This window comes from Schistocerca gregaria, chromosome 4 (genome assembly GCF_023897955.1).
Source record: "Schistocerca gregaria isolate iqSchGreg1 chromosome 4, iqSchGreg1.2, whole genome shotgun sequence".
Lineage (NCBI taxonomy): Eukaryota > Metazoa > Arthropoda > Insecta > Orthoptera > Acrididae > Schistocerca > Schistocerca gregaria.
The window spans coordinates 2161863-2175305 of NC_064923.1; positions in this window are offsets into that span (position 1 = coordinate 2161863).

A 13443-nucleotide genomic window follows, 5' to 3' on the forward strand; every position below is an offset into this window, starting at 1 on the left:
GTCTCAAACAGTCTGCGCTTTGATCGTTCCCTGGAAGACCAGTAGTAGTTTCCGATGCACATCTGGTGGCATTCTGTAATCTGTGGACTATCAGTGTTTTGATGAAACACAGAAATTGCATTGGGATTGAATACAACAGTCACCATCCGCACTTTCCTCCATGGGAGTAATGTCTCAAACAGTCTACGCTCTGATCGTTCCCTGGAAGACCAGCAGTAGTTTCCGATGCACATCTGGAGGCATTCTGTAATCTGTGGACTATCAGAGTGTTGATGAAACACAGAAAATGCATCGGGATTGAATACAACAGTCACCATCCGCACTTTCCTCCATGGGAGTAATGTCTCAAACAGTCTACGCTCTGATCGTTCCCTGGAAGACCAGCAGTAGTTTCCGATGCACATCTGGAGGCATTCTGTAATCTGTGGACTATCAGAAGGTTGATGAAACACAGAAAATGCATCGGGTTTGAATACAACAGTCACCATGCGCACTTCCCTCCATGGGAGTAATGTCTCAAACAGTCTACGCTTTGATCGTTCATTGGAAGACCAGCAGTAGTTTCCAATGCACATCTGGTGGCATTCTGTTATCTGTGGACTATCCGAGTGTTGATGAAACACAGAAATTGCATTGGGATAGAATACAACAGTCACCATCCGCACTTTCCTCCATGGGAGTAATGTCTGAAACAGTTTACGCTTTCATCGTTCCCTGGAAGACCAGTAGTAGTTTACGATCCACACCACGTGGCATTCTGTAATCTGTGGACTGTCAGAGTGTTGATGAAACACAGAAAATGCATCGGGATTGATTACAACAGTCACCTTGCGCACTTTCCTCCATGGGAGTAATGTCTCTAACAGTCTACGCTTTGATCGTTCCCTGGAAGACCAGTATTAGTTCCTGATGCACATCTGGAGGCATTCTGTAATCTGTGGACCATCAGAGTGTTGATGAAACACAGAAAATGCATCGGGATTGAATACAACAGTCACCATGCGCACTTTCCTCCATGGGAGTAATGTCTCAAGCAGTCTACGCTTTGATCGTTCCCAGGAAGACCAGTATTAGTTTCCGATGCACATCTGGAGGCATTCTGCAATCTGTGGACCATCAGAGTGTTGATGAAACACAGAAAATGCATCGGGATTGAATACAACAGTCGCCATGCGCACTTTCCTCCATGGGAGTAATGTCTGAAACAGTCTACGGTTCCATCGTTTCCTGGAAGGCCAGTAGTAGTTTCCGTTGCACATCTGGAGGCATTCTGTAATATGTAGACTATCAGAGTGTTGATGAAACACTGAAATGGCATCGGGATTGAATACAACAGACACCATGCGCACATTCCTCCATAAAAGTAATGTCTCAAACAGTCTACGCTTTGATCGTTCCCTGGAAGACCAGCAGTAGTTTCCGATGCACATCTGGAGGCATTCTGTATTCTGTGGACTATCAGAAGGTTGATGAAAGACAGAAAATGCATCGGGATTGAATACAACAGTCACGATGCCCACTTTCCTCCATGGGAGTAATGTCACAAAGAGTTTACGTTTTGATCGTTCCCATGAAGACCAGTAGTAGTTACCGATGCACATCTGGAGGCATACTGTAATCTGTGGACTATGAGAGGTTTGATGAAACACAGAAATTGCATCGGGATTGAATACAACAGTCTCCATGCGCACTTTCCTCCACGGGAGTTATGTCTCTAACAGTCTACGCTTTGATCGTTCCCTGGAAGACCAGTAGTAGTTTTCGATGCACATCTGGTGGCATTATGTAATCTGTGGACTATCAGCGTGTTGATGAAACACAGAAAATGCATCGGGATTGAATACAACAGTCACCATGCGCACTTCCCTCCATGGGAGTAATGTCTCAAAGAGTTTACGCTTTGATCGTTCCCTGGAAGACCTGTACCAGTTTCCGATGCACATCTGGAGGCATTCTGTAATATGTAGACTATCAGAGTGTTGATGAAACACAGAAATTGCATCGGGATTGAATACAACAGTGACCATGAGCACATTCCACCATAAAAGTAATGTCTCAAACAGTCTACGCTTTGATCGTTCCCTGGAAGACCAGCAGTAGTTTCCGATGCACATCTGGTTCAATTCTGTAAACTGTGGACTATCAGAGTGTTGATGAAACACAGAAATTGCATTGGGATTGAATACAACAGTCACCACCCGCACTTTCCTCCATGGCAGTAATGTCACAAAGAGTTTACGCTTTCATCCTTCCCTGGAAGACCAGTAGTAGTTTCCGATCCACACCTCGTGTCATTCTGTAATCTGTGGACTGTCAGAGTGTTGATGAAACACAGAAAATGCATCGGGATAGAATACAACACTCTCCATGCTCACTTTCCTCCATGGGAGTAATGTCTCAAACAGTCTACGCTTTGATCGATCCCTGGAAGACCAGTAGTAGTTTCCAATCCACATCTGGAGGCATCTGATATCTGCGGACTAACTGAGTGTTGATGAAACACAGAAATTGCATCGGGATTGAATACAACAGTCACCATGCGCACTTTCCTCCATCGGAGTAATGTCTCTAACAGTCTACGCTTTGATCATTCCCTGGAAGACCAGTAGTAGTTCCCGATGCACATCTGGAGGCATTCTGTAATCTGTGGACCATCAGAGTGTTGATGAAACACAGAAATTGCATCGGGATTGAATACAACAGTCACCATGCGCACTTTCCTCCAAGGGAGTAATGTCTGAAACAGTCTACGGTTCCATCGTTTCCTGGAAGGCCAGTAGTAGTTTCCGTTGCACTTCTGAAGGCATTCTGTAATATGTAGACTATCAGAGTGTTGATGAAACACAGAAATGGCATCGGGATTGAATACAACAGACACCATGCGCACATTCCTCCATAAAAGTAATGTCTCAAACAGTCTACGCTTTGATCGTTCCCTGGAAGACCAGCAGTAGTTTCCGATGCACATCTGGAGGGATTCTGTAATCTGTGGACTATCAGAAGGTTGATGAAAGACAGAAAATGCATCGGGATTGAATACAACAGTCACGATGCGCACTTTCCACCATGGGAGTAATGTCACAAAGAGTTTACGTTTTGATCGTTCCCATGAAGACCAGTAGTAGTTACCGATGCGCATCTGGTGGCATACTGTAATCTGTGGACTATGAGAGGTTTGATGAAACACAGAAATTGCATCGGGATTGAATACAACAGTCACCACACGCACATTCCTCCATAAAAGTAATGTCTCAAACAGTCTACGCTTTGATCGTTCCCTGGAAGACTAGTAGTAGTTTCCGATGAACATCTGGAGGCATTCTGTTATCTGTGGACTATCAGAGTGTTGATGAAACACAGAAAATGCATCGGGATTGAATACAACAGTCACCATCCGCACTTTCCTCCATGGGAGTAATGTCTGAAACAGTCTACGCTTCCATCGTTCCCTGGAAGACCAGTAGTAGTTTCCGACCCACATCTCTTGGCATTCTGTAATCTGTGGACTATCAGAGTGTTGATGAAACACAGGAAATGCATCGGGATTGAATACAACGGTCACCATGCGCACTTCCCTCCATGGGAGTAATGTCTCAAAGAGTTTACGCTTTGATCGTTCCCTGGATGACCGGTAGTAGTTTCCGATGCACATCTGGTGGCATTCTGTAATCTGTGGACTATCAGTGTTTTGATGAAACACAGAAATTGCATTGGGATTGAATACAACAGTCACCATGCGCAGTTTCCTCCACGGGAGGTATGTCTCAAACAGTCTACGCTTTGATCGTATAGTAGACTCCGACGCATATCTGGGGGCATTCTGTAATCTGTGGACTATCAGAGTGCTGATGAAACACAGAAATTGCTTCGGGATTGAATACAACAGTCATCATGCACACATTCCTCAAGAAAAGTAGTGTCTCAAACAGTCTGCGCTTTGATCGTTCCCTGGAAGACCAGTAGTAGTTACCGATGCACATCTGGTGGCATTCTGTAATCTGTGGACTATCAGTGTATTGATGAAACACAGAAATTGCATTGGGATTGAATACAACAGTCACCATCCGCACTTTCCTCCATGGGAGTAATGTCTCAAACAGTCTACGCTTTCATCGTACCCTGGAAGACCAGCAGTAGTTTCCGATGCACATCTGGAGGCATTCTGTAATCTGTGGACTATCAGAGTGTTGATGAAACACAGAAATTGCATCGATATTGAATACAACAGTCACCATGCGCACATTCATCCATAAAAGTAATGTCTCAAGCAGTCTACGCTTTGATCGTTCCCTGGAAGACCAGTATTAGTTCCCGATGCACATCAGGAGGCATTCTGTAATCTGTGGACCATCAGAGTGTTGATGAAACACAGAAAATGCATCGGGATTGAATACAACAGTCACCATGCGCACTTCCCTCCATGGGAGTAATGTCTCAAAGAGTTTACGCTTGGATCGTTCCCTGGAAGACCAGTACCAGTTTCCGATGCATATCTGGAGGCATTCTGTAATATGTAGAATATCAGAGTGTTGATGAAACACAGAAATTGCATCGGGATTGAATACAACAGTCACCATGCGCACATTCCTCCATAAAAGTAATGTCTCAAACAGTCTACGCTTTGATCGTTCCCTGGAAGACCAGCAGTAGTTTCCAATGCACATCTGGTGGCATTCTGTAATCTGTGGACTATGAGAGTGTTGATGAAACACAGAAATTGCATTGGGATAGAATACAACAGTCACCATCCACACTTTCCTCCATGGGAGTAATGTCTGAAACAGTCTACGCTTTCATCGTTCCCTGGAAGACCAGTATTAGTTTCCGATCCACACCACGTGGCATTCTGTAATCTGTGGACTGTCAGAGTGTTGATGAAACACAGAAAATGCATCGGGATTGATTACAACAGTCACCATGCTCAATTTCCCCCATGGGAGTAATGTCTTAAACAGTCTACGTTTTGATCGTTCCCTGGAAGACCAGTAGTAGTTTCCGATGCACATCTGGAGGCATTCTGTAATCTGTGGACTATCAGAATGTTGATGAAACACAGAAATTGCATCGGGATTGAATACAACAGTCACCATGCGCACTTTCCTCCATGGCAGTAATGTCACAAAGAGTTTACGCTTTGATCGTTCCCTGGAAGGCCAGTAGTAGTTTTCGATGCACATCTGGAGGCATTCTGTTATCTATGGACTATCAGAGTGTTGATGAAACACAGAAATTGCATCGGGATTGAATACAACAGTCACCATACGCACTTTCCTGTACGGGAGTAATGTCTCAAACAATCTACGCTTTGATCGTTCCCTGGAAGACCAGTAGTAGTTTCCGATGCACATCTGGTCGCATCCTGTAATGTGTAGACTATCAGAGTGTTGATGAAACACAGTAATTGCATCGGGATTGAATACAACCGTCACCATGCGCACTTTCCTCCATGGGAGTAATGTCTCTAACAGTCTACGCTTTGATCGTTCCCTGGAAGACCAGTAGTAGTTTCCGATGCACATCTGGTGGCATTCTGTAATCTGTGGACTATCAGAGTGTTGATGAAACACAGAAATTGCATCGGGATTGAATACAACAGTCTCCATGCGCACTTCCCTTTACGGGAGTTATGTCTCTAACAGTCTACGCTTTGATCGTTCCCTGCAAGACCAGTAGTAGTTTCCGATGCACATCTGGTGGCATTATGTAATCTGTGGACTATCAGAGTGTTGATGAAACACAGAAATTGCATCGGGATTGAATACGACAGTCACCATGCGCACTTTCCTCCACGGGAGGTATGTCTCAAACAGTCTACGCTTTGATCGTTCCCTGGAAGACCAGTAGTAGTCTCCGATGCATATCTGGAGGCATTCTGTAATCTGTGGACTATCAGAGTGCTGATGAAACACAGTAATTGCTTCGGGATTGAGTACAACAGTCATCATGCGCACATTCCTCCATAAAAGTTGTGTCTCAAACAGTCTACGCTTTGATCTTTCCCTGGAAGACCAGTAGTAGTTTCCGATGCACATCTGGTGGCATTCTGTAATCTGTGGACTATCAGACTTTTGATGAAACACAGTAATTGCATTGGTATTGAATACAACCGTCACCATGCGCACTTTCCTCCATGGGAGTAATGTCTGAAACAGTCTACGCTTCCATCGTTCCCTGGAAGACCAGTAGTAGTATCCGATCCACATCTCTTGGCATTCTGTAATCTGTGGACTATCAGAGTGTTGATGAAACACAGAAATTGCATCGGGATTGAATACAACAGTGACCATGAGCACATTCCTCCATAAAAGTAATGTCTCAAACAGTCTACGCTTTGATCGTTCCCTGGAAGACCAGCAGTAGTTTCCGATGCACATCTGGTTCAATTCTGTAATCTGTGGACTATCATAGTGTTGATGAAACACAGAAATTGCATTGGGATTGAATACAACAGTCACCACCCGCACTTACCTCCATGGCAGTAATGTCACAAAGAGTTTACGCTTTCATCGTTCCCTGGAAGACCAGTAGTAGTTTCCGATCCACACCTCGTGGCATTCTGTAATCTTTGGACGGTCAGAGTGTTGATGATACACAGAAAATGCATCGGGATTGAATACAACAGTCACCATGCGCACTTTCCTCCATGGGAGTAATGTCTCAACGAGTTTACGCTTTGATCGTTCCCTGGAAGACCAGTAGCAGTTTCCGATGCACATCTGGAGGCATTCTGTTATCTATGGACTATCAGAGTGTTGATGAAACACAGAAATTGCATCGGGATTGAATACAACAGTCACCATGCGCAGTTTCCTCCACGGGAGGTATGTCTCAAACAGTCTACGCCTTGATCGTTCCCTGGAAGACCAGTAGTAGTTTCCGATGCACATCTGGTGGCATTCTGTAATCTGTGGACTATCAGTGTTTTGATGAAACACAGAAATTGCATTGGGGTTGAATACAACAGGCACCATCCGCACTTTCCTCCATGGGAGTAATGTCTGAAACAGTCTACGCTTCCATCGTTCCCTGGAAGACCAGTAGTAGTTTCCGATCCACATCTCTTGGCATTCTGTAATCTGTGGACTATCAGAGTGCTGATGAAACACAGAAATTTCTTCGGGATTGAATACAACAGTCATCATGCGCACATTCCTCAAGAAAAGTAGTGTCTCAAACAGTCTGCGCTGTGATCGTTCCCTGGAAGACCAGTAGTAGTTTCCGATGCACATCTGGTGGCATTCTGTAATCTGTGGACTATCAGTGTTTTGATGAAACACAGAAATTGCATTGGGATTGAATACAACAGTCACCATCCGCACTTTCCTCCATGGGAGTAATGTCTCAAACAGTCTACGCTTTGATCGTTCCCTGGAAGACCAGCAGTAGATTCCGATGCACATCTGGAGGCATTCTGTAATCTGTGGACTATCAGAGTGTTGATGAAACACAGAAAATGCATCGGGATTGAATACAACAGTCACCATGCGCACTTTCCTCCATAAAAGTAATGTCTCAAACAGTCTACGCTTTGATCGTTCCCTGGAAGACCAGCAGTAGTTTCCAATGCACATCTGGTGGCATTCTGTAATCTGTGGACTATCCGAGTGTTGATGAAACACAGAAATTGCATTGGGATAGAATACAACAGTCACCATCCGCACTCTCCTCCATGGGAGTAATGTCTGAAACAGTTTACGCTTTCATCGTTCCCTGGAAGAGCAGTAGTAGTTTACGATCCACACCACGTGGCATTCTGTAATCTGTGGACTGTCAGAGTGTTGATGAAACACAGAAAAAGCATCGGGATTGATTACAACAGTCACCATGCGCACTTTCCTCCATGGGAGTAATGTCTCAACGAGTTTACGCTTTGATCGTTACCTGGAAGACCAGTAGCAGTTTCCGATGCACATCCGGAGGCATTCTGAAATCTGTGGACTATCAGAGTGTTGATGAAACACAGAAATTGCATCGATATTGAATACAACAGTCACCATGCGCACATTCCTCCATAAAAGTATTGTCTCAAGCAGTCTACGATTTGATCGTTCCCTGGAAGACCAGTATTAGTTCCCGATGCACATCTGGAGGCATTCTGTAATCTGTGAACCATCAGAGTGTTGATGAAACACAGAAATTGCATCGGGATTGAATACAACAGTCACCATGCGCACTTTCCTCCATGGGAGTAATGTCTGAAACAGTCTACGGTACCATCGTTTCCTGGAAGGCCAGTAGTAGTTTCCGTTGCACATCTGGAAGCATTCTGTAATATGAAGACTATCAGAGTGTTGATGAAACACAGATATGGCATCGGGATTGAATACAACAGACACCATGCGCACATTCCTCCATAAAAGTAATGTCTCAAACAATCTACGCTTTGATCGTTCCCTGGAAGACCAGCAGTAGTTTCCGATGCACATCTGGAGGCATTCTGTAATCTGTGGACTATCAGAAGGTTGATGAAAGACAGAAAATGCATCGGGATTGAATACAACAGTCACGATGCGCACTTTCCTCCATGGGAGTAATGTCACAAAGAGTGTACGTTTTGATCGTTCCCATGAAGACCAGTAGTAGTTACCGATGCACATCTGGAGGCATACTGTAATCTGTGGACTATGAGAGGTTTGATGAAACACAGAAATTGCATCGGGATTGAATAGAACAGTCACCACGCGCACATTCCTCCATAAAAGTAATGTCTCACACAGTCTACGCTTTGATCGTTCCCTGGAAGACTAGTAGTAGTTTCCGATGAACATCTGGAGGCATTCTGTTATCTGTAGACTATCAGAGTGTTGATGAAACACAGAAATTGCATCGGGATTGAATACAACAGTCACCATCCGCACTTTCCTCCATGGGAGTAATGTCTGAAACAGTCTACGCTTCCATCGTTCCCTGGAAGACCAGTAGTAGTTTCCGATCCACATCTCTTGGCATTCTGTAATCTGTGGACTATCATAGTGTTGATGAAACACAGAAAATGCATCGGGATTGAATACAACAGTCACCATGCGCACTTCCCTTCATGGGAGTAATGTCTCAAAGAGTTTACGCTTTGATCGTTCCCTGGATGACCAGTACCAGTTTCCGATGCACATCTGGAGGCATTCTGTAATATGTAGACTATCAGAGTGTTGATGAAACACAGAAATTGCATCAGGATTGAATACAACAGTCACCATGCTCAGTTTCCTCCACGGGAGGTATGTCTCAAACAGTCTACTCTTTGATCGTTCCCTGGAAGACCAGTACCAGTTTCCGATGCATATCTGGAGGCATTCTGTAATATGTAGAATATCAGAGTGTTGATGAAACACAGAAATTGCATCGGGATTGAATACAACAGTCACCATGCGCACATTCCTCCACAAAAGTAATGTCTCAAACAGTCTACGCTTTGATCGTTCCCTGGAAGACCAGCAGTAGTTTCCAATGCACATCTGGTGGCATTCTGTAGTCTGTGGACTATCAGAGTGTTGATGAAACACAGAAATTGCATTGGGATAGAATACAACAGTCACCATCCGCACTTTCCTTCATGGGAGTAATGTCTGAAACAGTCTACGCTTTCATCGTTCACTGGAAGACCAGTAGTAGTTTCCGATCCACACCACGTGGCATTCTGTAATCTGTGGACTGTCAGAGTGTTGATGAAACACAGAAAATGCATCGGGATAGAAACAACAGTCACCATGCGCACTTTCCTCCATGGGAGTAATGTCTCAACGAGTTTACGCTTTGATCGTTCCCTGGAAGACCAGTAGCAGTTCCCGATGCACATCCGGAGGCATTCTGAAATCTGTGGACTATCAGAGTGTTGATGAAACACAGAAATTGCATCGATATTGAATACAACAGTCACCATGCGCACATTCCTCCATAAAAGTAATGTCTCAAGCAGTCTACGATTTGATCGTTCCCTGGAAGACCAGTATTAGTGCCCGATGCACATCTGGAGGCATTCTGTAATCTGTGGACCATCAGAGTGTTGATGAAACACAGAAATTGCATCGGGATTGAATACAACAGTCACCATGCGCACTTTCCTCCATGGGAGCAATGTCTTAAACAGTCTACGCTTTGATCGTTCCCTGGAAGACCAGTAGTAGTTTCCGATGCACATCTGGAGGCATTCTGTAATCTGTGGACTATCAGAAAGTTGATGAAACACAGAAATTGCATCGGGATTGAATACAACAGTCACCATGCGCACTTTCCTCCATGGCAGTAATGTCACAAAGAGTTTACGCTTTGATCGTTCCCTGGAAGACCAGTAGTAGTTTCCGATGCACATCTGGAGGCATTCTGTTATCTATGGACTATCAGAGTGTTGATGAAACACAGAAATTGCATCGGGATTGAATACAACAGTCACCATGCGCACTTTCCTGTACGGGAGTAATGTCTCAAACAATCTACGCTTTGATCGTTCCCTGGAAGACCAGTAGTAGTTTCCGATGCACATCTGGTCGCATCCTGTAATGTGTAGACTATCAGAGTGTTGATGAAACACAGTAATTGCATCGGGATTGAATACAACCGTCACCATGCGCACTTTCCTCCATGGGAGTAATGTCTCTAACAGTCTACGATTTGATCGTTCCCTGGAAGACCAGTATTAGTTCCCGATGCACATCTGGAGGCATTCTGTAATCTGTGGACCATCAGAGTGTTGATGAAACACAGAAATTGCATCGGGATTGAATACAACAGTCACCATGCGCACTTTCCTCCATGGGAGCAATGTCTTAAACAGTCTACGCTTTGATCGTTCCCTGGAAGACCAGTAGTAGTGTCCGATGCACATCTGGAGGCATTCTGTAATCTGTGGACTATCAGAAAGTTGATGAAACACAGAAATTGCATCGGGATTGAATACAACAGTCACCATGCGCACTTTCCTCCATGGCAGTAATGTCACAAAGAGTTTACGCTTTGATCGTTCCCTGGAAGACCAGTAGTAGTTTCCGATGCACATCTGGAGGCATTCTGTTATCTATGGACTATCAGAGTGTTGATGAAACACAGAAATTGCATTGGGATAGAATACAACAGTCACCATCCGCACTTTCCTTCATGGGAGTAATGTCTGAAACAGTCTACGCTTTCATCGTTCCCTGGAAGACCAGTAGTAGTTTCCGATCCACACCACGTGGCATTCTGTAATCTGTGGACTGTCAGAGTGTTGATGAAACACAGAAAATGCATCGGGATAGATTACAACAGTCACCATGCGCACTTTCCTCATTGGGAGTAATGTCTCAACGAGTTTACGCTTTGATCGTTCCCTGGAAGACCAGTAGCAGTTCCCGATGCACATCCGGAGGCATTCTGAAATCTGTGGACTATCAGAGTGTTGATGAAACACAGAAATTGCATCGATATTGAATACAACAGTCACCATGCGCACATTCCTCCATGGCAGTAATGTCACAAAGAGTTTACGCTTTGATCGTTCCCTGGAAGACCAGTAGTAGTTTCCGATGCACATCTGGAGGCATTCTGTTATCTATGGACTATCAGAGTGTTGATGAAACACAGAAATTGCATCGGGATTGAATACAACAGTCACCATGCGCACTTTCCTGCACGGGAGTAATGTCTCAAACAATCTACGCTTTGATCGTTCCCTGGAAGACCAGTAGTAGTTTCCGATGCACATCTGGTCGCATCCTGTAATGTGTAGACTATCAGAGTGTTGATGAAACACAGTAATTGCATCGGGATTGAATACAACCGTCACCATGCGCACTTTCCTCCATGGGAGTAATGTCTCTAACAGTCTTCGATTTGATCGTTCCCTGGAAGACCAGTATTAGTTCCCGATGCACATCTGGAGGCATTCTGTAATCTGTGGACCATCAGAGTGTTGATGAAACACAGAAATTGCATCGGGATTGAATACAACAGTCACCATGCGCACTTTCCTCCATGGGAGCAATGTCTTAAACAGTCTACGCTTTGATCGTTCCCTGGAAGACCAGTAGTAGTTTCCGATGCACATCTGGAGGCATTCTGTAATCTGTGGACTATCAGAAAGTTGATGAATCACAGAAATTGCATCGGGATTGAATACAACAGTCACCATGCGCACTTTCCTCCATGGCAGTAATGTCACAAAGAGTTTACGCTTTGATCGTTCCCTGGAAGACCAGTAGTAGTTTCCGATGCACATCTGGAGGCATTCTGTTATCTATGGACTATCAGAGTGTTGATGAAACACAGAAATTGCATCGGGATTGAATACAACAGTCACCATGCGCACTTTCCTGTACGGGAGTAATGTCTCAAACAATCTACGCTTTGATCGTTCCCTGGAAGACCAGTAGTAGTTTCCGATGCACATCTGGTCGCATCCTGTAATGTGTAGACTATCAGAGTGTTGATGAAACACAGTAATTGCATCGGGATTGAATACAACCGTCACCATGCGCACTTTCCTCCATGGGAGTAATGTCTCTAACAGTCTACGATTTGATCGTTCCCTGGAAGACCAGTATTAGTTCCCGATGCACATCTGGAGGCATTCAGTAATCTGTGGACCATCAGAGTGTTGATGAAACACAGAAATTGCATCGGGATTGAATACAACAGTCACCATGCGCACTTTCCTCCATGGGAGCAATGTCTTAAACAGTCTACGCTTTGATCGTTCCCTGGAAGACCAGTAGTAGTGTCCGATGCACATCTGGAGGCATTCTGTAATCTGTGGACTATCAGAAAGTTGATGAAACACAGAAATTGCATCGGGATTGAATACAACAGTCACCATGCGCACTTTCCTCCATGGCAGTAATGTCACAAAGAGTTTACGCTTTGATCGTTCCCTGGAAGACCAGTAGTAGTTTCCGATGCACATCTGGAGGCATTCTGTTATCTATGGACTATCAGAGTGTTGATGAAACACAGAAATTGCATTGGGATAGAATACAACAGTCACCATCCGCACTTTCCTTCATGGGAGTAATGTCTGAAACAGTCTACGCTTTCATCGTTCCCTGGAAGACCAGTAGTAGTTTCCGATCCACACCACGTGGCATTCTGTAATCTGTGGACTGTCAGAGTGTTGATGAAACACAGAAAATGCATCGGGATAGATTACAACAGTCACCATCCGCACTTTCCTTCATGGGAGTAATGTCTGAAACAGTCTACGCTTTCATCGTTCCCTGGAAGACCAGTAGTAGTGTCCGATGTACATCTGGTGGCATTATGTAATCTGTGGACTATCAGAGTGTTGATGAAACACAGAAATTGAATCGGGATTGAATACAACAGTCACCATGCGCACTTTCCTCCACGGGAGGTATGTCTCAAACAGTCTACGCTTTGATCGTTCCCTGGAAGACCAGTAGTAGTCTCCGATGCATATCTGGAGGCATTCTGTAATCTGTGGACTATCAGAGTGCTGATGAAACACAGTAATTGCTT